Below are 25,147 nucleotides of genomic sequence, written 5' to 3' on the forward strand. Positions count from 1 at the left end.
AGATAATTGACTATGAGCACTAGAAGATCTAGAAATCACTTCATCTAACCTTCTCATTTTACATTCAAGACCCTTCAAAGTAATTTACTTTTCAGAATTATCTGTGATTCCAAGCAGATTTTTATAAAGCATGGTGTTTCACATAGCAAACTACTACATTCCTCTAAATTAGAAGATATCTTAGATGATATAAACCTTTAGAGATCCCAGGAGTAGCCAAAGCAATAACTAGCAATAACATTTCTTTTTTTTTTTTTTTAAGATTTTATTTATTTATTCATGAGAGATAGAGAGAGAGGAGCGGGGAGCCTGATGCGGAACTCGATCCCAGGACCCTGGGATCATGACCTGAGCTGAAGGCAGACGCTTAACCAACTGAGCCACCCAGGCGTCCCACTAGCAATAACATTTCACTTAGTTCTATTATGTTTCTTAGAGGTAGGTTTCCATGTCTTATTTGACTCTCCAGATCATTTTACTGGTCTGGCATTAAGTAGGTACTCAAATACATAGTGAATGTACACCCTCAGGTATTAGTCATCTTCTATCAAAATGCCCTATCTCATCTTGTGTCCTATGTAATGTTTCACTCAGATTGTAATACCAAAAAAAAAGAGAGAAAGAAAGAAAAAAAAAAAGAGAGAGGGAAGGTCAAAATTAAGAAATTAAGGAGAACATTTAATATAAAAAGGCTGGCTAAATTGTAATTAATGACAGCAAAAAATAGAGAAAAATGATAAGACAAAAATCCACAGAGCATCAATAAATAGCTTTCAGTTCATAGACATACTTATGAATATTTAACTTTTGAATTCCTTAATAGTTCAATTTCAAAGACCACAAAAGCCAACAGTTCAATTTTAGGTATTTCACACCACAAGGGGAAAGAAATCAACTTTTCTTATTTCAGTTATTTCTTATTTAATTCCAGAAAATACCCCAATCTAAGGCTATTCAATTTAGAAGTGTGCATATGATTAATAAGATGATCTTTAAAAAAAAGTATGTTATGAATGTCATTATGGAAACTGCTGTCTCTCCATTTGCTTGCTATCAGGTATTTTACAAAGCATTCTAACATCACGGTTAAAAACTCAATACCAAGTAAGATTTATTTTTCATTTAATGAATAATTTGTCGATGACTTATATTGCTTTTCAAATAATTTCTATTATATGCTGTTTTATACATTATGTAATGAGACATATTATGAAATAGTTTTATAGACCTATGTTCTTTACATCCTTATACAACACATGACCTTGGATAAAGTCACAACATAATTAATAATACTCTTAACATTTAAAATGAAAATAATGCTACACCGAGCTATTTAGATAGTAAAAGAAGATAATCATAAACTCTCAAAGACTATCCTAACTTGAGGTTCAAAGAACTAAATGGTACTAGCTATTAAGCTTCATTTGCAATTTTAATGTGACATCTTTAATTCTAGCTACAGTTTCCATCAGATTTTTAAAAAGAGATCTTAAGGACTATTAACCCTGATATCCATGATCAAATAATTCTTAAAGCAGAAATAATTGTTTAAATAAAGAATAAAATTGCTTTATCAGTGAAAACATTATATAGCCTAATTTATTCAAGTCCAATTCCTTATGTTGAAAAAAAATTACTGAAACAAAATTCCAGGTTCTCTGAAGACTTTCTACTATATAAGCACGATTTAAGAGACACTGTCACTGATCCTGAAGGGCTTTACAAAGCCGCTGCCATCCTGTTCAGGGAGTAGGGAGGTGTGGCAGGCTGGCTACCATAATATGCATAAAGATACAGTATTTAAAACCGTGTTTAATCTGAAAAACATATGTTTTTAGACATTTAAGAAAAAGAAAAAAATAAGTGCAATGAAAACACTCTATATCAAGAGTGTATCTTAAGAGTATTTACTAAACAGAAATACATCTAAAAGAAAAACCTTGGTGCTTTAATTTAAAATATTTGCCTTTAGAGTTTATTCAGTAATATCTAAAAGTAAAGAGTAATATAAAATTACTTAATATAGATCTTAAGTATTAATCCTATGAAAAATCTGTCACTATAATTTTTCATAAAGTAATTCACATTATAGTGATTTACTCCTGAATAACCTAATTGATGGCATAAAGCTACACTAACAAAGGAAAAGAGCCACACTGCTTCATACATAATTTATTAACATTTCCTATAGGATTTATGTTAAAGCAAAGAATTTTAACATCTCTTTTGTGATGTAGAATCAAAGTGTGTGATACATTCCACCGTCAAAACATTTCAGCCTGGTATTTTTCCTACTTTAAAAAATTAAACATTTTTTTCCTCCTATTCAGGTTGCAATTATACACCATGGCTTCTTGTAAATGGACTTCTACCACCAGCATTGCTGCAAGGTTTCTTATTCCTCTGCAGTTGTCTTTTCAGCCTCACAGAGGGAGAAGAGCACTGCTGCAGTCATCTACAAAAAGCCACTACCATTTCAACTTGTAACTAACAAAGGCGCTGGTATTTTTTTTGCCATCCTATTCAGAGACAATTCATTCAGATGTGTTGCAAAAGCAGGCACTTTTGGTGACCAAAATTTCTCCCATCAACCAAAACCACCACTCAAGCTCTGCAGTACCTGCCTCCTCCTCTTCCTCCTCTCCCAAGTAGCCCTGTCCACTAGGTTCACATCAGCCATCAGCAGCAGCTTTGTATCCCCTCTCTTGGCTACCACTGCATATGTCCTTGTGGCCAGGGAGGAAAAAAAGCCTTTCAATGGGCTAGAGCTTTTGCTTCTCGCCATGAATATGCTCCATTCTTTGTTGTCCTCTACCCGTTTCCTTAGATACTGTTATTGCACTCTGTCAACAGGCATTATAAAAACAAAACCTCCTTCTAGCTTCAAAAACAGCTCTTTCTCACCAGACTCCCCTTAACACTCCTACCCCTCCCCCCTTCTTCCTCTTCTGTCAAAAACCCTGGATCAGAAGCACAGGAAATCCACCTCCTGTGCTGCAGTAGGGGGGAGGGGGGAGACGCCCCTGCCTCCTGGCTTGGCATGTGGCAATGGACCCTGTGCCAAGGCCACCGGTTTCAGACAGCGCGAGGGAAAATCGCCTCCTCCTCCCCCCCGCAGCAAGCCGGGCCATCGTGGCTCCAGCACCTACCCCATTTCCGAGCCCAGCAGCACCTCCATTCCGTCTCCAGTGACACCCAGGCGGGCTGCGCCAATACAGCCACATGTCGGTCACGTGTGTCCGCGTCCAGCCAATCAGTGGGTCCCCGACGGGAATGGGGAGCGCCCTGGTCCGCATCCAGCGGATTACACAGCTGCTTCATGCTCGGCTTCCCGACCCGCACTCCGCAATAGGGCACCAAGCCCCGCCCCGCCGCACAGCAGCCGAACCCTAGCCGGCACCTAGTGCTGGTGGGTGCGCCCTCACAGCCCGGGTCCCCAGGCAACCCACAGAAGCCAGGGAAGCTGACTAGGATAATAGGGTGGGGTGGGGGAGGTCCGCAGGGCAGAAAGATTAGCGTGAGATGCTGGAGCTCTGTGGGTGAATAATAAATTACATCTCTGCTGAGATTTACAAGTTTGCAGCACAGAGGAAAAGAATTCTATTAAATGCATTATAACGTAAGTTTACTTTACAAGTCACTGATTTTTTAGGTAAATCACTTAAACTATGTTTGAATTAAAAATAGCTACCACAGGGTTGCCTGGGTGGCTCAGTCGTTGGGCGTCTGCCTTCAGCTCAGGTCATAATCCCAAGGTCCAGGGATCAAGCCCCGCGTCGGGCTTCCTACTGGGCGGGAAGCCTGCTTCTCCCTCTCCCATTCACCCCTGCTTGTGTTCCCTCTCTCACTGTGTCTCTGTCAAATAAATAAATAAAATCTTTCAAAAAAATGATAAAAATAAAAAGAGTTACCACAAAAGCTGTGATGGCAGCATAGAAAGGCGGAGATCAGAATCACGGAGTCACTGTCTGCTCCTGCCACTTAGTAGTTGTGTAGACTTTAGTCACTTAAAGGCTCAGTGCTTCAATTTCCTCTACAAAATGGGAGAAGTACGGAATAAAGGAGTTAATATAAATGATGCAGAATTCAGAGCAGTCCCTGACACAGTAAGTGCTATCAGCTACTCCTAACCTGAAACTTAAAACTTTTTAATGCAAATTCTACATCTCATTTAAATTAAACCACATGATGCCTAAATTACTAATATTTATAAGGTGGAAGGGCAAATTCAAATTGCCAAGAATTTAAAGTAGATTTCAATTTTGGTTTAAATTGAGGGACACCAGTGTGTCCATGATCTATTTCAATTTTTTTTTAAAGATTTTATTTATTTGACAGAGAGAGACACAGAGAGAGAAGGAACACGAGCGAGGGGAGTGAGTGAGGGAGAAGCAAGCTTCCCGCTGAGCAGGGAGCACAATGTGGGGCTCGACCCCAGGACCCTGGGACCATGACCTGAGCCAAAGGCAGACGCTTAACGACTGAGCCACCCAGGTGCCCCCTATTTCAAATTTGAAAGGATATTTAACTTCAGGTTTTTATTTTTTTTGAAGAGTTTATTTATTTATTTGACAGAGTGAGAGACAGCAAGAGCAGGAACACAAGCAGGGGGAGTGGGAAAGGTAGAAGCAGGCTTCCCGTGGAGCAGGGGAGCCTGATGCGGGGCCCGATCCCAGGACCCTGGGATCATGACCTGAGCCTAAGGCAGATGCTTAACGACTGAGCCACCCAGGCACCCTAGGTTTTTAAAAGGAAATGTTATTGGGGCGCCTGGGTGGCTCAGTTGATTAAGCGACTGCCTTCGGCTCAGGTCATGATCCTGGAGTCCCGGGATCGAGTCCCGCATCGGGCTCCCTGCTCGGCAGGGAGTCTGCTTCTCCCTCTGACCCTCCCCCCTCTCATGTGCTCTCTCTCATTCTCTCTCTCTCAAATAAATAAATAAAATCTTTAAAAAAAATAAATTAAAAAAAGGAAATGTTATTTACTATCTTTTCTCAATTTTTTAAATTAATAGCATGAAAAGAAGAAAGCTATTAAACAGCATATTTGGAGTAATTCCTTTTTATTAAAAATTGTATGAATTAGAAAAGTAACAGACATAGCAAAATGCTCATAGATGTGCACAGAACCAGTGCTCAGTGGTCATCCTTGGAAATTGGGATTTTGGAGTTTTCTCTTTTTCCTTTGTGCTTTTGAATAGTTTTTCTTTGTGTCTATCTTATAATGCCTGATATATATAGCAAATACCCTCCAAATATTTGTTGAACACATGAGCAAACACTGACCATATACTACTAGTCATTAGAAAAATTATATATTAAAAGTTTAAATATATTTAGAAACAATTTTCCTCATATTTGAAAGAAAGGAAACGTAAATCAATTTGACTCTCTCAAATAGCCCTTTCATCAGGATGACTTAGTTTTACAAAAGCCTTTCAAGAGTCTCTTACTGAAAGTGCATGATTCACTGAACAAGACTTAATTATTTATATAGTCACTGACTATTTGTGACAAATTCAGAGTAGATAATTCCTCATAAGGCCTAAACTTCTGGAAAGAAAAAGTACCCTTCAAAACAAAGAATACACTTTAGAAGCTCCTAAAAATAACTTCTTAGTATCCTAAGAAACAATTCTATGACTCTTGACTCAGACTATGATTTAAGCTGTTCTTTAGTAAACCAGTTTGTAGCTAAAATATTTGTCTAAATTTTTACTGTTATGTCTTGCACAAGTCAATCAGTGACTCAAATGACAAAATTTTATAAGAAAGCTCTGACCGTTACATGTCCATTAATCATGATAATTCAAATCTAAAAGCAAGCCAATCTAAAAACTTCACATTTTACAATATTGCCAACTGAATTATTCAGTAAGATTTTCTCTTTAAGTATTCCACAAAAGTTTGATTTGAATTTTTTTTTAAGATTTTATTTATTTATTTGAGAGAAGCAGCATGAACACGGGGCAAGGGTAGAGGGAGAGGGAGAGGCAGACTCCCTGCTGAGCAGGGAGCTCGATATGGCCTGGATCCCAGGACTCTGCCTGGGATTATGACCTGAGCCAAAGATAAATGCTTAACTGACTGGGCCAGCCAGGTGCCCCTGATTTGAATTTTATTTTTAAAATATATTTAGCTATTTTAAAAACAATTAATTAAAAATATGTACAATCGAGGGGGCGCCTGGGTGGCTCAGTTGGTTAAGCGACTGCCTTCGGCTCAGGTCATGATCCTGGAGTCCCTGGATCGAGTCCCGCATCGGGCTCCCTGCTTGGCAGGGAGTCTGCTTCGTCCTCTGACCCTATCCCCTCTCATGTGTTCTCTCTCTCTCATTCTCTCTCAAATAAATAAATAAAAAATCTTTAAAAAAAAAAAATATGTACAATCGAAATGTATTGGGCCAAGTCTGAACACAATGAAGATCATTAAAACATTAATTGGTGCTACCACGTTTGTATGTATTTCAGAATATAGCTTCTGCCATCCCTATTTAAATAAAAATGTTAGCATTAAGACTATATATGTATTTATGCACTAAAAATATTTTATGATTAAAGTGAAACACCACAGAAATAAATGTATGTTAAAGCTATTGCAAGACTGCACTGATAAACATGCTTTTGATTTCAAATATCTGTTCATTTATGATCAGATCTGATGGCTTTTAGTAAATGTTAGTAAGTAAATGTTACAAATATGAACACATGGGTTCATCTTAAAAAAAGAAAACCTTCTGAACCTTCTGCAGGTTAAACAATTAATGATTAAATAAATAGGATTCTTAATGTCTTAAATCTTGCATTCCATTTTAACATAGACACGTTTGGCCTAATTTTAAGACTTGTGATTTCAAAAACTGACAAGAATAATATGGGCAACATTATTAACTAGTATAAAAGGAGCTAGTTAGTGCTCCTTTCTGTTATCTTAATCGATTCTTGTGCTTTGTCAATATTTAACTCTCTTTATTGGAGACCTCAGATACAGTGAAATAGAATAGATTTATGCCTATGTAGATATCAACAAAAGTTTTTTTCTTTAAAAATAATAATTATGTATTGAAAAAGTACACACTAGTGTAAATCTAAGTTCTCCAGGTGCTAAGCCATCAGATAAAGCTCAGATTCATTTAGAAACCTCAGGTCTTTAGATTTATACTGGCTTATAGTAAGACAAAAAAGCACAAAAAGAGAATTAAATGAGACCCATTTCAAAGGCCAATTTGGTTATGAAGACCAGTTCTCCCATCTTTTCTATATTTTTCAGGACATGGGAAGAGCTGAATTGTTACAATCGCAATGGGATTTTTAGTGATGTATAAACTAAGTGGGAGATACAATCATAGTCTACTTATCTGTATATTCTATGTTACCTCAAGAGGCAAAAATTTCTCAAAATAAATTTTCCTAGCACCAATATTTAAAGCTTAAATAGTTTTTCTCCCTCCAATCTTTTTCCTCTCTAATCGGCAAGTAATACCAAAATAATTTTTTACACCCCTACTCAAAGAACATTTCATGGCTTTCCACTGCTAACAGTGGCACTGAGACAGCTTGGAGTTTAATCATGGAGTGCCTTGAATGGCATATCAATTAATTAGTCTTCCTACACTAAAAGGCTTCCTACTTGTATTAAGTTTCTTATGGCTGCCATAAAAATTACCACAAAGTCCATGGCCTAAAACAACAAAATGTGTTATCTCACACTTTTGCAGTTCAGAAGTCCGAAATGGGTCTCACTCTAAGCTAAAATCAAGGTATCTACAGGGTTGCCCTCCTTTCTGGAGGCCTTAAGGCAGAATCTGTTTTGTCCTTTCTAGCTTCCAGAGACCGAATATATTCCTTGGTTCAAGGCCTCCTTCCTCCATCTTCAAAGCTAGCAACAGTGGAGCGAGTCCTCAATTTGTAGCACTATGATTTTGCTGCTACTGTCATCTCTTTCTTTGGCTCCTGTTCTACTTCCCTCTTACACTTTCACTTCAAGGACTCTTACACTGGTCCACCTCAACAATCCAGGACAATCTCCCTATTTTCAGGTTACCTCATTAGCGACTTTATTCCATCTGCAACCTTAATTCCCCTTTGTTACATAATCTAACATACTTACAGGTTCTGGGGATTAAGAGGTGGACATCTTTGGGGAGCCACTATTCTGCCTACCACACTACAGTTTAATCTTTATTTCAGAACTTGCATCCTAATAATAGTCCAATCAAACTAAATACTTAGCCATTTCTGTAACTCACCTTAAATGTAGGATTTTTGCCTTTATTCTAATGAGATACAGTAGAAGGTTCCAACATATAGAGATTGAAGACTAAGGCTCAAAGTTCTGAATCTTTCATTTTGTAGCTCTATGACTTTGGATAAGTCACTTAACTATTCTAAAATTTGGCTACTTTTTCATCTGTAAAATGAGAATAACTGTTTGGCTTATTATACAGCGCTGTTTAACGATCAAATGTGTAATTCTGAACAAATTTTATAAACTATAAATACTTTTTTTTAAAGTAAAGGATTACTAATTGTTCTACTGGTCCAAATCAAGGCTCAGCTTAAATATACATTTCCACGAAGTAATCTACCATCCCATCTAGAATCAATTCACCCTCCTCTTTGCTCCACTGATACTATCTCTTTTGTGGCACACACACATTTTGCACCTTTGTGTGCACATCTCCTTTCCCATTCCTGACCATAACAATCTTGAGGGAAGAGTCACACTTGATTTTATCTTGTACATCTCATGGTATGTACCACAGTATTTTGTGCATTACAGGTATTCACTAAATATTAGTATAAGGAATGATTTAAAATTAATCTCCAAAGTGCATCAATGCAGACATTTTCATGGGATAAAAGTAGAGCAATTGCTGAATAATGAATACCATTGCAAAATACAACTTCTACAGAAGAAACAGAATACTTTAAATAAAAGACCCTGGGTCCTGTAGATGGAAAAAACGTGATGCAGCCTTGGGACTAAGTTTCTAAGGTTAGGTGGCTGCACAGTAGAATCACTTTAGGAGCTTGAAGAATTTAAAACACCATTAAGTCAGAATCTCTAAAAATGAGGCCCAGGCATTAGTATGTGCTACCAGGATTGAGAAGTAGTAAGCTCTACTTTAGCTTTTGCTGCCAAAGTTCCTACTGCACGATGGGAGGGAGGCCTTTTTTGAAATGCCTTTTAATTTAGAGTGCTATATAGCCTGAGACATCTGCTTACAGGAGAAAAAAGTTCCTATTAGATGAAATTTAAATTAAAATAATATTGTGGATCAGTGAGGATACATGAAAATAGGCAGTAGTTTCAAAGGTCCTTAAAATGTTTACAATGCTTATATTGAAGTAAATCCAGTGAAAAATTATCCTATATATAATTAGATACATACACAAAGAGTTATATTCAAAGACACTCAGTATTGTTTACACTCTTGAAATGTTAGAAACAACCTCAACGATTGGTAACAACTTGGTTAATCATACTTGTGGTACACTTAAAGAGGATTAAAATTATGTCAGATATACAATTGCATAAAAAAGCATAAAATACTTCAGAATAAATTTAACTAAACAGATGAAAGATCTGTACACTGAAAACTATAAGACACTGATGAAAGCAATTAAAGAAAACACAAATAAATACAAAGACATTCCATGATTATAGACTGGAAGAATACTGTTAAAATGTCTATACTACCCAAAGCAATCTACAGATTTAATGCAATCCCCATCAAAATTCCAACAGCATTTTACACAGAAATAGAACAAAAAATCCTAATATATTTTGTATGAAACCACAAAAGGCCCTGAATAGCCAGAGTGATCTTGAGAAAGAACAAAGCTGGAGGCACCACACTTCCTGATTTCAAACTACATTACAAACCTATAGTAATCAGAACAGTATGGGGGCGCCTGAGTGGCTCAGTTGGTTAGGCGACTGCCTTTGGCTCAGGTCATGATCCTGGAGTCCCGGGATCGAGTCCCGCATCGGGCTCCCTGCTCAGTGGGGAGTCTGCTTCTCCCTCTGACCCTCCCCCCTCTCATGCTCTATCTCATTCTCTCTCTCAAATAAATAAATAAAATCTTAAAAAAAAAAAAAAAAAGAACAGCATGGTATTGGCATAAAACCAGACATACAGGGATGGATGCCTGGCTGGCTCAGTCAGTACAATACACGACTCTTGATTTTGGGGTAGTGAGTTTGAGCCCCATCTTGGGTGTAGAGATTACTTTTTAAAAAAATTAAAAACTTAAAAGATGATCCTGGGTAGGCCCAATGTAATCAAATGAGTCCGCAAAAGCTTCAAAGCAGTTAATGACTTCCCAATGAAATTCAAATAAATTTCAAATGCCTTACCTTGGTTTATAAAATTGTATATATAACCTAGCTCCTGCTTCCATTCCCACTCTTCTCCCCACCTCACCTTCTCGTTGCTCTGTCTTATGCTTCTGTACTGCCTTTCCTTCAGCCTCAAGAACTCTGCTCCCACATCTTCAAATGACTGCTCCATCTTATTCAGATCTTGACATAAATGCCACATCTTCAAAGAGACCTTCCATGATTACCTTATCAACATTGGTACTGACCTTAAACTTTCTACCACAGCATGCTGTTTTGTCCTCAAATCATTTAAGATCTGAAAGGCTCTATCCATGTATCTATGTGTTTGTTTTTCTGTCTCCTTCATTGCTTGCCAAACTGGAATATAAATTCCATGAGGACAGGATTCTAGATTCTTGTGCACTGCTGTTCCCTTCACATCTAGAATAGTACTTGGTGCACGGTACACATTCAATACATACTGTTGAATGTATGAATGTAGATGATATAAAGATGAGTGAGACATCAATTTAGAATCAAGTAGGGGGCCTAAAACATTTACAACAAAAGTTTCAATACAACGCAACGTGTATCAAAGGATGAGAGATTAGATGATTTCTGGCTAGTTGATCAAGAAAGATTTCAGACAGAAAAGAGCAACAGAACCAGCCTTGAAAGGTGTTTAGGAATTTTTCAGGACAAAGATTTTGATTTTGTCTGTTAGGTTAAAAAATTTAGACTTCACCTTATGGGCAATTAAAAATATAGGTGTTTCAAATAAATTAGAATACACAATTAGAGGCAAAAGCCACAAAAATTAAGAAGACTAGTTTCTAGTTCTTAAGACGATAAAGAATCAGAAATTATATGTATATTACTACTAATTTATAGTTAAATTTAATGACCAAAGACTTGTTCAATTGGAAAATATAATGGCAGGGAAAAACACTAAATTTTATACTCTATAAGAAATTTAATTTTGCTTTATTTGTTGTTATTTTAGCAATTTTGACAACACTTATTTATTAATTTTATGTTGTTAACAAAACAACAAAAAAACCACAAAGTCATCTTTGGCAACCATTTTATCCAACTAATACAATATTCAAATATTTGCATATAAGTGAGGGATATTTTGTTTTCTAAATTCTTTTTTTTTTTTTTTAAGATTTATTTATCTATTATCTTAGAGAGAGACAGCATGTGTGGAGCTGGGGGGAGGAGGAAGGCCAGACAGAGAGGGAGAGAGAGAATACCAAGCAGACTTCCCACAACGTAGAGCCCAACATGGGGCTGGATCCCATAACCCTGAGATTGCGAGCTGAGCTGAAACCAAGAGTCGGATGCTCAACCGACTGAGATACTCAGACACCCCGTTTTCTAAATTCTTAACATGACCTAATCAGGTCAAGTTCCAGGTTTAGGGCATCCAGTGTTTCAAACTATCCTCTTGGGGAAAAAAATTCTGATCAATTTTTTAAAACTAATTGTTTAAAACAAGACTTTATGCTTTCCCTTTTTTAAAAAAAATAGTATGCCTTGTTTAATGATGTTAACTTGGATCTTTACCAAAAACAACTGTAAGATTGCTCCCCAAAATACAACTTAAAATACAAACTTATAAACCCTATTCATAAAGGTAACATTTTAACACTAACAGCTCAGGGACTTCAGTTACCAAAACAGCACCAAATGTTTATAGTTATCACTGTGAATTCAAGAAAAAGAAGCATACAGAACGAGTTTTTTAAAATAGTCTTTCTCATGTGGTGCCTGGCAGTCTCAGTCAGTAAAGCATGCAAATCTTGATCTCAGTGTCATGAGCTCAAGCCCCACGTGGATGCAGAGATTACTTAAAAATAAAATCTTTAGGGGCGGCTGGGTGGCTTAATTGGTTAAGCATCAGACTCTTGGGGCGCCTAGGTGGCTCAGTCGGTTAAGCGTCTGCCTTCAGCTCAGGTCATGATCTCAGGGTCCTGGGATCGAGTCCCTCATCGGGCTCTCTGCTCTGTGGAGAGCCTGTTTCTCCCTCTCCCCCTGCTCTTCTCTCTCTCTCTCTCTTTGTCAAATAAATAAATAAAATCTTAAAAAAAAAAATTGCTCTAAACTCTTTAAAAAAAAAAAAAAAAGGCATCAGACTCTTGATTTCAGCTCAGGTCATAATCTCAAGGTTGTGAGATTCAGCCCTGCAGCAGGCTTTGTGCTCAGTGGGGAGTCTGCTTGAGATTCTCTCCCTTTGCCCCTCTCCCTGCTCACACTTTCTCTCTCTCTCTCACTCAAATAAATAAATAAAATCTTAAAAAAAACCCAAACAAACCTTGGGGCACCTGGGTGGCTCAGTCAGTTAAGCATCTGCCTTTGGCTCAGGTCATGATCTCAGGATCCTGGGATAGAGCACCACATTCGGCTCTCCACTCAATGGTGAGTCTGATTCTCCCTCTCCCTCTCCTGTGAGCTCTTGCTTTCTTTCAAATGAATAAATAAAAATCTTAAAAAAAAAATAAAATCTTTAAAATAAATAAAACAGACTTTCTCCAAGGAAAACATAATTAAAAATTATGTTAAATTATCATAAAATATCTAGATTACTTGATGGATCATTTATAAATTTGTAACATACACATTGGCCCTTGAACTATATTAGAATCAATAAGGAAAAACCCAATTTTTATTTATGTTAAAAACAAAACTTGGTATACATAAAAGAATAAATTACAGCCAAATAATGGCACTTACTTTATTTATTACAACCTTAAACCAAATCCTTGAGTCAAGATTTTTATTCTCATACTAATATCCCCAAATCCTTACCTTGGATGAGGAAATAATCACTTTTTCAACACCCTATATGCCAACTGCATTTGGTATTGCCTAGTTCTAAATAATTTGCTTTCTTTTTGAAAATACTCCCTTCCTCTTGCTTTATGCTGAATTTTAAACACGTAAGGCAAAGTACAGACTATAAAATCATTTCACTTCTGGATACCTGAGCGTAAATATTTGCTATTATAGGCTAAATAATCCAAACATATTATTATTAAGTAAAATGAAAAAAAAAAATCTACCAAGAATTATTGGACTGTGTCAGTCAAGTCAGAAACCTCTGGTCACCTGAACTATCCCCAAAAGTACCTAACATATAGATTCATTTTAACATTCAGGATAATGAATCACCTAACAAAAGAACTCAAAATAAATACTTAATATTATGTTTTAAGAGGGAAGAGAGAAAGGAAAACCAAGGCAAACGAATAAACCTAATTCCCTACTTCAATATAATGTTTTTTAAAACTAGGACTTCAGGGGCGCCTGGGTGGCTCAGTCAGTTGAGCGTCTGCCCTCGGCTCGGGTCATGATCCCAGCGTCCTGGGATCGAGTCCCACATCGGGCTCCCTGCTTGTCGAGTAATCTGCCTCTCCCCTTCCTCCCCACCCCCCGCTCATGCTCTCTCTCTTTCTCACTATCTCTCTCTCTATATATAAATAAATACAATCTTTAAAAAAACAAACTAGGACTTCACATTTACTTTGTCTTTTTAAACTTTCTTTACCAAGTCTGCCAACATTGGGTAGAATTATTTGAAGTGTCACATAGCTTTTATGGAAGCAAAAAGTAAGATTTCTTAAGAACTGGACCAAATTTCATTTCACATTCTACCACCTTTCTCAGTAGACACCAGCATTAATCAATAAGCATCTTGATCCCAAATCAGTGTGTACCTAATACAATATGAAAAAGGTATTTTCTTAATCTTTTCCCAAAGAAGGTCTGCAATTTAATTCAAACAGATCTGCTCAATAAAACACTGGAGACTTTCAGAGAAAAGAGATCTTTCTGATATTCATTCTTTTACAACAGGGAACACAAAATTCTTTACAAAAAGAGTCTCCTACGGAGTGATAAGACATTTTGGCAGGATTTATCAACCATTTATTTTATGCAAACAGTCTATATAAAATATTATTTGCTGGAAGCTTAGACAGTTGATTCTCACCCTCTTCCCACAGTCCCTGGACACTTCTTTGAAATAGTTTTTTTTTTTTTTGTCTAGTACTACTTTACACTATGCTACTTGAAATGTTTTAAAAACTACTCAAGAAACTTAACAGTGGTTTCCTCTGGGGAGTCGAATTGAGTGGTGCTTTCATTTTTACCGCTTAAAATTTTTTTAAGTAAGCTCTACACTTAACGTGGGGCTTGAACTCACAACCCTGAGATCAAGATTCGCATGCTCCACCGCCTGAACCAGCCTAGCTAGCACCCTCTTTACTGCTTAAATTTTTAAGTGATCTGTACTACTTCTACATGAACAAACAAAGCACTAAGCTATATTTAAAACAACAAAAAAATTCCTAATTGTTAGCTTCTACAAAGACCTTTCAAGATTAGTATTTTCCACCTTTCATAGCGTTCAACTGGTGACAAAATAAAAGTTCAAGCTCATTAGCAACACATGTGTAAGGTCCTTTATGATCTGAGCCCTTCATACCTCTCCAAGCCACCCAACTACTCTAGCTATACTCCAACCAAATGGACCCCTATACACTTAGCCCCAACTCATACTATTTTATCTCCTGGAAGGTTCTCACCCCCACTTTTTTACCTACCTAATGCTAACCCATTTTTAGGACTCAGTGTAGATGGCACCTCCCAAAAGCCTTCTCTAACTTCTCTTATCAGAGTCAGATCCCCTCTTCCCCAATATGCTTTCAGAGGGTCCTCAGTTTACCAGCTATTTCATTTACCATACACTTAGGATTATTTATTTACTGATCTTTCTCATTAAACTCCTTCAAGACAAGACTCTCATCTTGTATTTCAACATTGTGTTCTCAATAGCCAGTAGCCTGGTCCAAAGTAGTTACTAGAATGTTTGTGGAATATGAGTGAACTACCTCTCATATGTCAAGATCCACTTCTGTGAAGCTATCTTTATTCTGAGTAGTCAGATGATCTTCCCCCTAGGCTCCTGTAGAACTTAAATCAATTATCAACTTAAATTAGATCTATTTTCCCCATTAGACCATGAGCTTCTGAACAAGGATCTCTGTCTTCATTTTCTTAACTATACAAGCATTGTCCCAGGTATCTAGCAGAAATTAAATGTGTGTTGAGTGAAAGAAATGAATATTCCTTAAAAAGTACAAGTGAAAAAATAACAAGTGTAGGATAGTCTGCTCATTTTTAAAAAAAGATTTTATTTATTTGAGAGTGAGAGAGAGCATGAGCGGGATGAGGGGCAAAGGGGGAAGCAGACTCCCTGCTGAGCGGACCTGAGTTGAAGGCAGACACTTAACCAACTGAGCCACCCAGAGCCCCAGCCTGCTCATTTTTTATTTATTTCTCCGTATTTATGATAATAAGACACCATAAAGCTCTAAAAACATTTTGTGCTTTGGGCGCCTGGGTGGCTCAGTCGTTAAGCGTCTGCCTTCGGCTCAGGTCATGATCCCAGGGTCCTGGGATCGAGCCCCACATCGGGCTCCCTGCTCTGCAGGAAGTCCGCTTCTCCCTCTCCCACTCCCCCTGCTTGTGTTCCCTCTCTCGCTGTGTCTCTCTCTGTCAAATAAATAAATAAAATCTTTAAAAATAAATAAATAAATAAATAAAAATAAAAACATTTTGTGCTTGCTTATGATTAGGGATAGCATAGGCAGCCACTAAGCCTGGTGATGGGTATTAAAGAGGGCACGTATTGAATGGAGCACTGGGTGTTATACGCAAACAATGACTCATGGAACACTACATCAAAACCTAATGATGTGGGGCGCCTGGGTGGCTCAGTCGTTAAGCGTCTGCCTTCGGCTCAGGTCATGATCCCAGAGTCCTGGGATCGAGCCCCACGTCGAGCTCCCCGCTCTGCGGGAAGCCTGATTCTCCCTCCCTCTCCCACTCTCCCTGCTTGTGTTCCCTCTCTCGCTGTGTCTCTGTCAAATAAATAAATAAAATCTTTAAAACAAAAAAAACAAAAAAACTAATGATGTAATGTATGGTGATTAACATAACATAATAAAACAAAATTAAAAAAAAAGTCCCACTTTAAATGCCTTGCAAAGACTTGGGGAAGGGGTGAGAATGATTTCCTATAGAAATAGTGGTATTCAGTGTTATCCATGGTAGTTATGGGAGTTAACACTACCTATGGATTAAATGGTCTATGGGCAGAGCTGGGACATAACTGTAACAGTCAACACTATCCTGTGGGTCCATACTGGAGGTTTAGATTTTTGAATACTAGATATTCTTCTCCTAATATTCCTCCCCCCCAACAAAAGAATATCTTAATTTCATCACAACAGGTTTGATATAGTGTTTAACATATTCAATAAAACAGCACAGAAAGTTATGTAACTCACATAATTAAACAGTACATTTTAACACTATTGTATTAAAAATATACCAATAAATTAATTAAATAACTCCCCTGTAACTTCAAGCTTTTCAAGGCACATCTTCACCTATTTATCTTAGTTTAAATCCAATGACTCCACTTTCTTTGCTACTTTCTCAAGGGGAGATTTTTTTCCCCTCACATCCCCTTAGGCAGGGCTGGAGTGGGGGTGGTGGTGGGGGGGGGAGTAGTGCTGGTGGTGGGATAATGGAGCTGGCTCGGTTCACACTAAATTTACAACTATAAACATGCTAAGATATTCAACACTGCCTGGCAGGATTACTGGGTTTCCTAGAAAGCCAGCTTTCCCAGTCTCTGAGTTAACGTCTTCATACCTTTCTTCTCTCCTTAAACCTACAACACACCTATTTTCCTACCCAGGCCACTTTCAGTTGAAGACCTACTTCACTCCATTAGAGAGAAATTCTCTCATACTTCCCTACCAAGCCTACACTGTTTCCCTCCTATTAAAATGGATAAAGCACTCCTGTTCCTATGAAAGACCAATACCCTCACTTGGGCAATGGATTCCAACTACTCTTATGTTTCCAAGAAGTCGCCTTTGAGTAGCCCCTCTCTCTCCTGCATAACCAATTTCTCCTCTTCTACTTGATCATTCTCATGAACACACACACGCTCTAGTATCACTCATCTTTACAAACCCCTCTCTTGACCTTAGCCCACCACACATACACTAGATATGACCCCTCTCTCTGTTCTACTCACAGCAAAACTTCTTGATCTAGTGACCTTCATTTCCTGTCTCTATTTTCTCACCTCTAATTCATTCTTTAACTCTCCCTAATCTTAAACAATTTCCTGAAGCTCAACTGCCAAGGTCACCAATGACCACGTGTAGCCAAATTCCACTGTTAGTACAACAGTCTCTTAGTAACATGAGACAAACATGATCTCTCTCTTCTACCTTAAATAACGTCTTCTCTTGGCCTGTATGCCATTCTCCTGTTTTCCCTCTCCATTTCCTTTAATGATTCTGCTTTTCACTAGTCTTCTAAAAGATGGAGTGCCTCAGCAAGTATTTTAGGACTACTTTTTCTCTTTGTTGTTTTCTCACCTAGTCCCAAGGTTTTAACCAACATCCATATGATGCTAAACCTCAAATTTATATCTCCATCCTAATCCTCTCTGAATATCCAACTATTTCATATGTCATTTGGATGTCTGAGACATTTATTTTTTAAAAGATTTTATTTATTTATGAGAGAGCAAGCGAGAGTGAGCGAGAGCGAGTGAGAGCGCGCACACATGCGCGCACACACACGCACACTCACAAGCAGTGGGGAGGGGCAGAGAAGAGGGAGAAGCAGATTCCCCACTGAGCAGGGAGCCCAATCCGGGGCTTGATCCCAGGACCCTGGGATCATGACCTGAGCTGAAGGCAGATGCTTAACCAACTGAGCCACTCAGGCATCCATCTGAGGCATTTAAACAAAATCCCCGCCACACTTAAATCTTCAAACTCTCACTCCACTTAAATCTTCAAACTCTCACTCCTCTAACATTACACATGGGCAATTTTTTTTGTTTTATCTTACACGGCAGCCTTACTCTTCCATACCATTCCAGCGGCATAAAAATGCCAAAACCTTAAATTTCTGCAGATTATAATCAGAATTCATTATTTTGTGAGTGAAAGATGCCCTATATCCACTCCAATTTCCAGATGACACCTGGATTCAAAGGCTAGATTAAAGTAATAACATCTATAGACGATGTAGCAAAGATTTCAGCAATGTGTTAAAGCCAAAGGATACATCCTACAATTTCTAAGAGGAAGATTGTGTTAGTATCTTTAGATAGTCCCAGTTTACGTGATTTTTCTTCTCATCAAACATCAAACATAATAAAAATTAAATCACTGCAAAAAGCTTGGCAATCAAACATGCATTTTCCTGAGCAGCACATAAATAATAGAGAGGGGTACGGCATCCTGAAAGCCTTAGGCTCTCTTGCATAAATTTACCTTGAGATTACCACAAACATAAAATAAAAGAGTGCTGATCCAATCCTTATTTAAATGGGGGTGAGGTGCTATGGTTCGGAGGTACTTCCATCACATTCCAAAATTATCCCCAATAATCTTTAAAATGCTCGTCTTCAAGTCTTCGGATGCTACTGTACCATGCTTAATAGATCCGACCTATAGATCATTAAGAAACTGTAGAAGTGACTTCTGAGGCTAGGTCACAAAGACATTGTAGCTTCCACCTTGATCTCGTGGATTGCTCACTCTGAAGCCAGCCACCAGTGTTATGAGGATACTCAGGTAACCCTATGGAAAGGCCAATCTGGAGCCCAAAGCAGCACCAACTTGTCAGCCTAATGAGTGAGTGACCTTGGAAGCAGATCCTCTAGCCCCAGTAAAGTCAACAAATGTTGCTCATGTAGACAGGGAATAAGCAGAATATACAGATTCCCTCACCTTATTGTAATCCACAGTGGAAATTCCTAACAACCACCTTTTTGTGTGGTTAGCAAATGACCTACTCTAGTCAGATTTTCCCAAATTAACTTTTAATCATGGGGCCACTTTTGTTAAACTCTAAACAAGCAGGATTTTCACACTTTAGTATCAGATAATCAGATTTAAATAGCAAGTTGTTTATCCCCTTGCAGTATCTGCTTCATACCTTTTAAAGTAAAAAAATTCTTCTGGAGGTCAAATAAGAATTATCATTATGATTTAAAATTCTTAAGTGTATTATGTTCCAGAATGCTAATTTTTGATGAAAACACAAATCACTCTACCATATTAGCATATGTATTTGCCTTCTTAAAGAACATCCACAGATAGTGTTTGTGAAACAAACAGGACAGGACTAGATTTATTTTCATTTCATACATACTTTCTTATACTTTTTGAAATGTGTGCTATATGCATGTAATATTTGCTCAAAGATAATACTGCTCAAAGATGATAAAGTCTCTTTTCCTGAGGAAGCTATATTTTTTGTCTAAAATGAGAGACACCGGAAACAACTTTAGTACTTATTCAAAACCATGCTCATTACTTCTAAGTAAGACATTATCTTGGTATCTTAATAGTGCCTACATCTAAGTTTGAGGCTAAGAAGCAAGTTAGGTTTTTACAAATCTGCAAACAACCAAAATGATATGAGAAGAAACAATCTGGCTTTGACAACATAAAAACAGCATATGATTTTTTAAATTTCACATGCAGATCAGCTTTAGAAAAGTCACCTGAGATGGTTGCTCCTTATACCACTTCAGAAAAATATTTGGAATAAAAACATAGTTAAAACATAATATGCCCTCATTTTGTAGACACATAAGTTAAATCACAAGAAGGTTAAGTGATTTGTCCTGATCTAGCTAAAGACAGTGCCAAATATTTGACTCCAGGTTTCATTCTCCACTAAACCAAAGTCAATTATTTCTGACTTAGAAATCCAAATATATTTATCTTTAACAGAGAAATGTCTTCCTATACCACTGGTCGGTCCTTAATGTCAATAAAAAATGGACAAATATAATGAGGATATAGGTATTAGGTAAAAATCATGTAAAACACCCTAATTAAATTAAATGATGAACATAGGTAACACAAGTAATAAAACCGGAAGCCTCCACTACTAGGTTTACAGAGGGCCTTCAAGCGACTTCATTAACAACCAATAAAAGACAAAGGAAATATTTTAATTTGCAACTCAGTGAGATACATTAGGAACAGAATTAGCCCCCCCCCCGCCCACACAATAACCTGCTTTTTGGGGGGCATATAAAGCAGTATACAAAACACTGGTCACAGAAAATGAGAACTCTCTTTTTTTTCCCCATTCAATTACTCTTTTCAGTTCCTTACATTTAACATTTTGGCAAGAAAACTGTCATGGTTTAAGTCTGGTCTTCACAGCGCTAATAACATTTAATTAGCAGGTGGTTATCTGAATTGAGATACAAAACTTTTGTCAAAGACCTAATTCTACACTAAATCAAAAATCTCATTAGTACAATACAAACTAATATAAAATCATAGCATGTGGTAACTCATCATAAAATATCAAGTTGTGGGGGGGAAATCCTACCAATACGTACTTCCAAAAGACAGCATATAAATTCTCTATGGAAGTGAAGCAATAACTGGATTTTAAAGCTGGCATAATACATCACATTGGCATAAAAGAACTGATTTTTCTCAGTTTTTTTGAGTAAGTATTAACTTTCTGCAAAAATTCGTAACTTGTTTCAAGTTAGGCCACTCTGTAATTCATTAGAATATATGAGATATGAGTGAGTATTCAACCAAATGAGCATAATAATTAAAATACGTTTGTAGGTTTTGTCCAGTGTGACATTTTTTCCCAAGTTTATTTTCTTAACTGATAGCTAGTATCATCTTTTAGTGATGCTAATGTGTAAACTGATGTTAGAGAAAACAGACGGAGAACTCTTGTGTTAGAATTAAGAAGCTATGAATGCTATTGAAATAATAGAAAAGATATCAGCGTCTCTGAAATGAAACCATAACAAAGAAAAATAAGACAAGAAATGAAAGACTAGAATAAGAAGAGTAGAATGTCATAGGCCTAATTAACTAATTCAACTAAAATCCAGCTCTAATGAACATAAAATATTATAGGGAAATTGTGTGTTACGGTGGTACAGAGGCACAGCAAGATTTTGGAAACGAGTTAATAAGCATATTGACTGAATATACTAAATGTTATTACGGTAGAATGGTATCACTCATCATTGTCTAGAGGTACTTATTCTAACATAAGAGCTGCTTTTTTTTATTATTGAAATAAAAATCTTCAGAAAATACATATGAAAGTCCAATTTAGGAATAGCACAGACATTAAGAAATGCTGAGACTGAATGTTGAGACTAATTCATATCTGAATTTAGTCATAGCTAGCAAATTAAGGAATTAAACATTAGACTCCACAAATTAAATTTAGAAAGTATAAAATTAATTGAATTTGTAATAAGTATATAGATATTCAAGATGCATTAATATTTTATCAGTTCTTAATAGTTGCTGATAAATCATCATCTTAGCTGTGTCTGTTATAGCTATAGTATCATATGGCTGAAAAGAACCTCAAGAAACTATAAAGAGCAAGAGATGTGGATATTAGGTCAGTATAACTTTAGGGAAATCAAGTCACCCAGACTTCCTTGGGCCTCTGTCTTAACATGTTTAAAATGGGAGAGGGGCAGGAACAGAGGGCACATGAAAAACTCGCTGTCTAGAGTCTCTTCTAGTTCTAAAATTCTGTCACTTCATTCTTTGGTTCACTGAAGGGAAGTGAGCAAATCTAAAACAAGGAAGCTGTTTAAATCTGACATAGTAGGGAAGTGAAGGGAACTGTAATTAACAAGAAACTTAGTATTTTCTTTCAGCAGAGAGAAAAAAGAATCAAGTAAACAAATATGAGAATTCTAGGTTTCCTTAAAAGAGAACTGCTTTTGTATTTTGTTGATGCATCAATGTAATCACAAAGTGACACGGCATTTCATGGGAACAGCTGTGATTAATATCAGGTTAAACGTCTTTAAAATAAAAATATATTGGTGTTATACAAAGTTTTCAACACTCCTCCAACCACAGAATGTCAATTTATGTAGACTACTACAGTTTAGTTTGCCTAGTAAGAATTCTAACCTGTGTGTTTAACCTATTTAATCAATTCAATTTCTGAAATCAAATGCAAATTATACATATAATACTTTAAAAAGATGTGGGTTCGAAGGTTCAAAAATCACATTCGGTCCCTGAGATATACCAAAAAATATTTAGGAAAATAAAAATAGAAATCACGACATCCATATGGCATTAAAGAAAGCTGTCACAATTACTGGAAATAAACCCCACTTCCAACAAAAATACTAAGAGACAAATGTTTACAGTCCTTCCTCAGCTCAGTGCATTCTCCTTCCCTCTTCACATATCTCTTCAAAAAATGTTCACATTTTACCTCTTTGCTCACAGAAAGGACAATTCCTATCACAATGTACTACCCTCATTACACTTATTTCTGACTTCTCCAGTCAAAGAAAAGATCTTCTGCCTCCTTCCCTTGGGGCTTTGCAAAGTAATGGAATAATGCGATAAACAATGCTGAAGTATTAAAAGGCAAACATACTTTAATGTTTACCTTTTCCAGATATCTCATTTGTAACATAAAAGGGCCTGAATACAAAGAAATGCCTACTGTAGAAGTGTCAAGTCCTCCTTGAACAAGTTAGTCAAAGAAATATTTGGACTTCTGATTGTAGAAACAGAGACTATGCAATTCAAACAGCTATCTTTTTTTTTTTTTAAAAGATTTTATTTATTTATTTGAGAGACAGAGTGAGAGAGAGCGCACAAGCGGGGAGGGAGGGAGAGGGAGAAGCAGACTCTCCTGCTGAGCAGGGAGCCGGATGTGGGGCTCGATCCCAGGACCCTGGGATCATGATGTGAGCCGAGGGCAGACACTTAACCGACTGAACCACCCGGGCGCCCCCAAACAGCTATCCTTTTGAAGTCAATTTAAAAAGCTAGATAAAATATGAAAGTTATCTTCTTAAAAGCATCAAATAACTACCAAAATAGTGAGGAATGAATAACCAGCTCAAATGCACCAAAAGTCGAAACCCAGAAAGGTAAGCTCCGCTTTTTGGGTTTGTCAACAAAGAAGTATTTAAGAGTCTGAACTCTGATTTGTTGCCTGACTTTCAGGACTGGGGAACAAAGGTCAGAATCTGGGACCCACCAATGGTAAAGACTGTAATAAAAACACCATTGGCTTTGGGCTTGGACTCCACAGCGATGCATCTTAAGATAAGTAAAAAGGAACCAGAAGGTGGCCCAGAAAAGTTAAAGATTTGAAATCGGATTAAGATGGTCTCACACTCCAAGGCTCTTGGCAATGGCAAATGAAAATATTCTCTAGAGAAAAATTGACTTCATCTTATACATCAAATTATTTCTGCAACAGACAACAGAATCAGACCCACAGAGAGTTGACATGTTGGAATTATAAGACACAGAGGGAAAATACTACATTTAAGGGGATAAAGTCAAGCTTAACTATTTTTGCATGGAACTGAAAACTATACAAAGTGACATGGTAGATATGAAAAAGAACCAAATAAAAATTCTAGTAACTAGTAAAAGAGGAAAAAAAGAGGTGGTAACTTCCAAACAGTAAGAGAAAAAAAATCCTGAAATGAAAAAATAGTCAATTTGTCTAAATGACAAAAAAGTGGAGAAAAGGGAATAGGGCAAATGTAAAGTACACAGTAAGATGGGAGAGTTAAATCCAACCATGTCACACAAGAGACACACCAAAAACATAAGAATGCAAAAAGGCTGGAGGTAAAAGAATAGATAAAGATATACCACGCAAGCAATAACGAAGAGAAAGCTGGTGTTGTTATAGCAATCTCGGACAAACTAAACTTTAAAGCAAAAAAAACCCCAAGAAACAAAAATGCTATCCAAATAAAAGAGGAACACTTCATAATAGTAAGTCACTAAGAAGATATAACTACTATGCATTTCCATGCATCTACTAGCACAGCCTCAGATACATAAAACAAAAACTGAGAGAACTACAGGATGAAATAATCAAATCCACAATCGTAATGGGATATTTTAACATACCCTTCTTTATAACTGATACAAGCAAAAAAAAAAAAATCACTAATGATGCTAAAGATTTGAAATAAGATTAACAAACATGACCTAATGAAAACATTTGAACACTGCACTCAACTGCGGAGGAAAAAAAAGACAATATTCTGGGTCATAATGCAGATCTCAAGTTTTAAAGGTGTGAAATCACAGACCGTTGAAACAGAGTGTATTCTCTATCTTGCACAGTTGTTAGAAATCAAAAACAAATTAAAAAATAACTAGAATATCTCCATGTGTTTAGTAATTAAGAAATATAATACTTCCAACTAATCCAAAAGTCAAAGTTTTCTATCAATAAAAATTAGAAAACATTTTAAGTGAATTATAAAAATACACATATCATAATTTGAGTAATATGGCTAGCTAAAACAGTGTTGAGAAGGAAATGCTTAGCCTTAAATGCATGTAATTAAAAGGAAATGCTGGGGCGCCTGGGGGTCTCAGTTGGTTAAGCAACTGCCTTCGGCTCAGGTCATGATCCTGGAGTCCCAGGATCGAGTCCCGCATCGGGCTCCCTGCTTAGCAGGGAGTCTGCTTCTCCCTCTGACCCTCACCCCTCTCATGCTCTCTCTCTGTCATTCTCTCTCTCTCAAAAAGAAATAGAATCTTAAAAAAAAAAAAAGGAAGAAATGCTGAAAAGTAGTGAACTACAAAAAATTAACAAAGGAACTGTAAGAAATTACCCTCCCCCCAAAATAGAAGAAAGGAAATAAAGCAGAAATCAGTGCCCTAGAACACAAACATGCAATAAAAAAGATCAGG

General features: G+C 37.0%; 1 protein-coding gene across 7 annotated transcripts in view; it reads right to left on the reverse strand.

Annotated features, from left to right (window-relative positions):
- Positions 1-25,147, reverse strand: part of APC (APC regulator of Wnt signaling pathway) — a 132,380-nt gene that overhangs the window by 94,388 nt on the left and 12,845 nt on the right. For 3 of the 7 annotated variants that reach the window (XM_081826452.1, XM_081826451.1, XM_081826448.1), the window contains exon 1: positions 3,150-3,316. The exons of 1 other annotated variant lie outside the window; for it this stretch is intronic. The gene's annotated coding sequence lies outside the window, so the exon portion shown is untranslated. Of the gene's footprint in view, positions 1-3,149; positions 3,319-3,911; positions 4,034-25,147 lie in introns of those variants that run through there. 3 more of the 7 variants (XM_081826447.1, XM_081826449.1, XM_081826445.1) reach the window with 3 other exon arrangements.

Source organism: Leptonychotes weddellii, chromosome 7 (assembly GCF_054177405.1).
Source record: "Leptonychotes weddellii isolate Sample4059 chromosome 7, ASM5417740v2, whole genome shotgun sequence".
Lineage (NCBI taxonomy): Eukaryota > Metazoa > Chordata > Mammalia > Carnivora > Phocidae > Leptonychotes > Leptonychotes weddellii.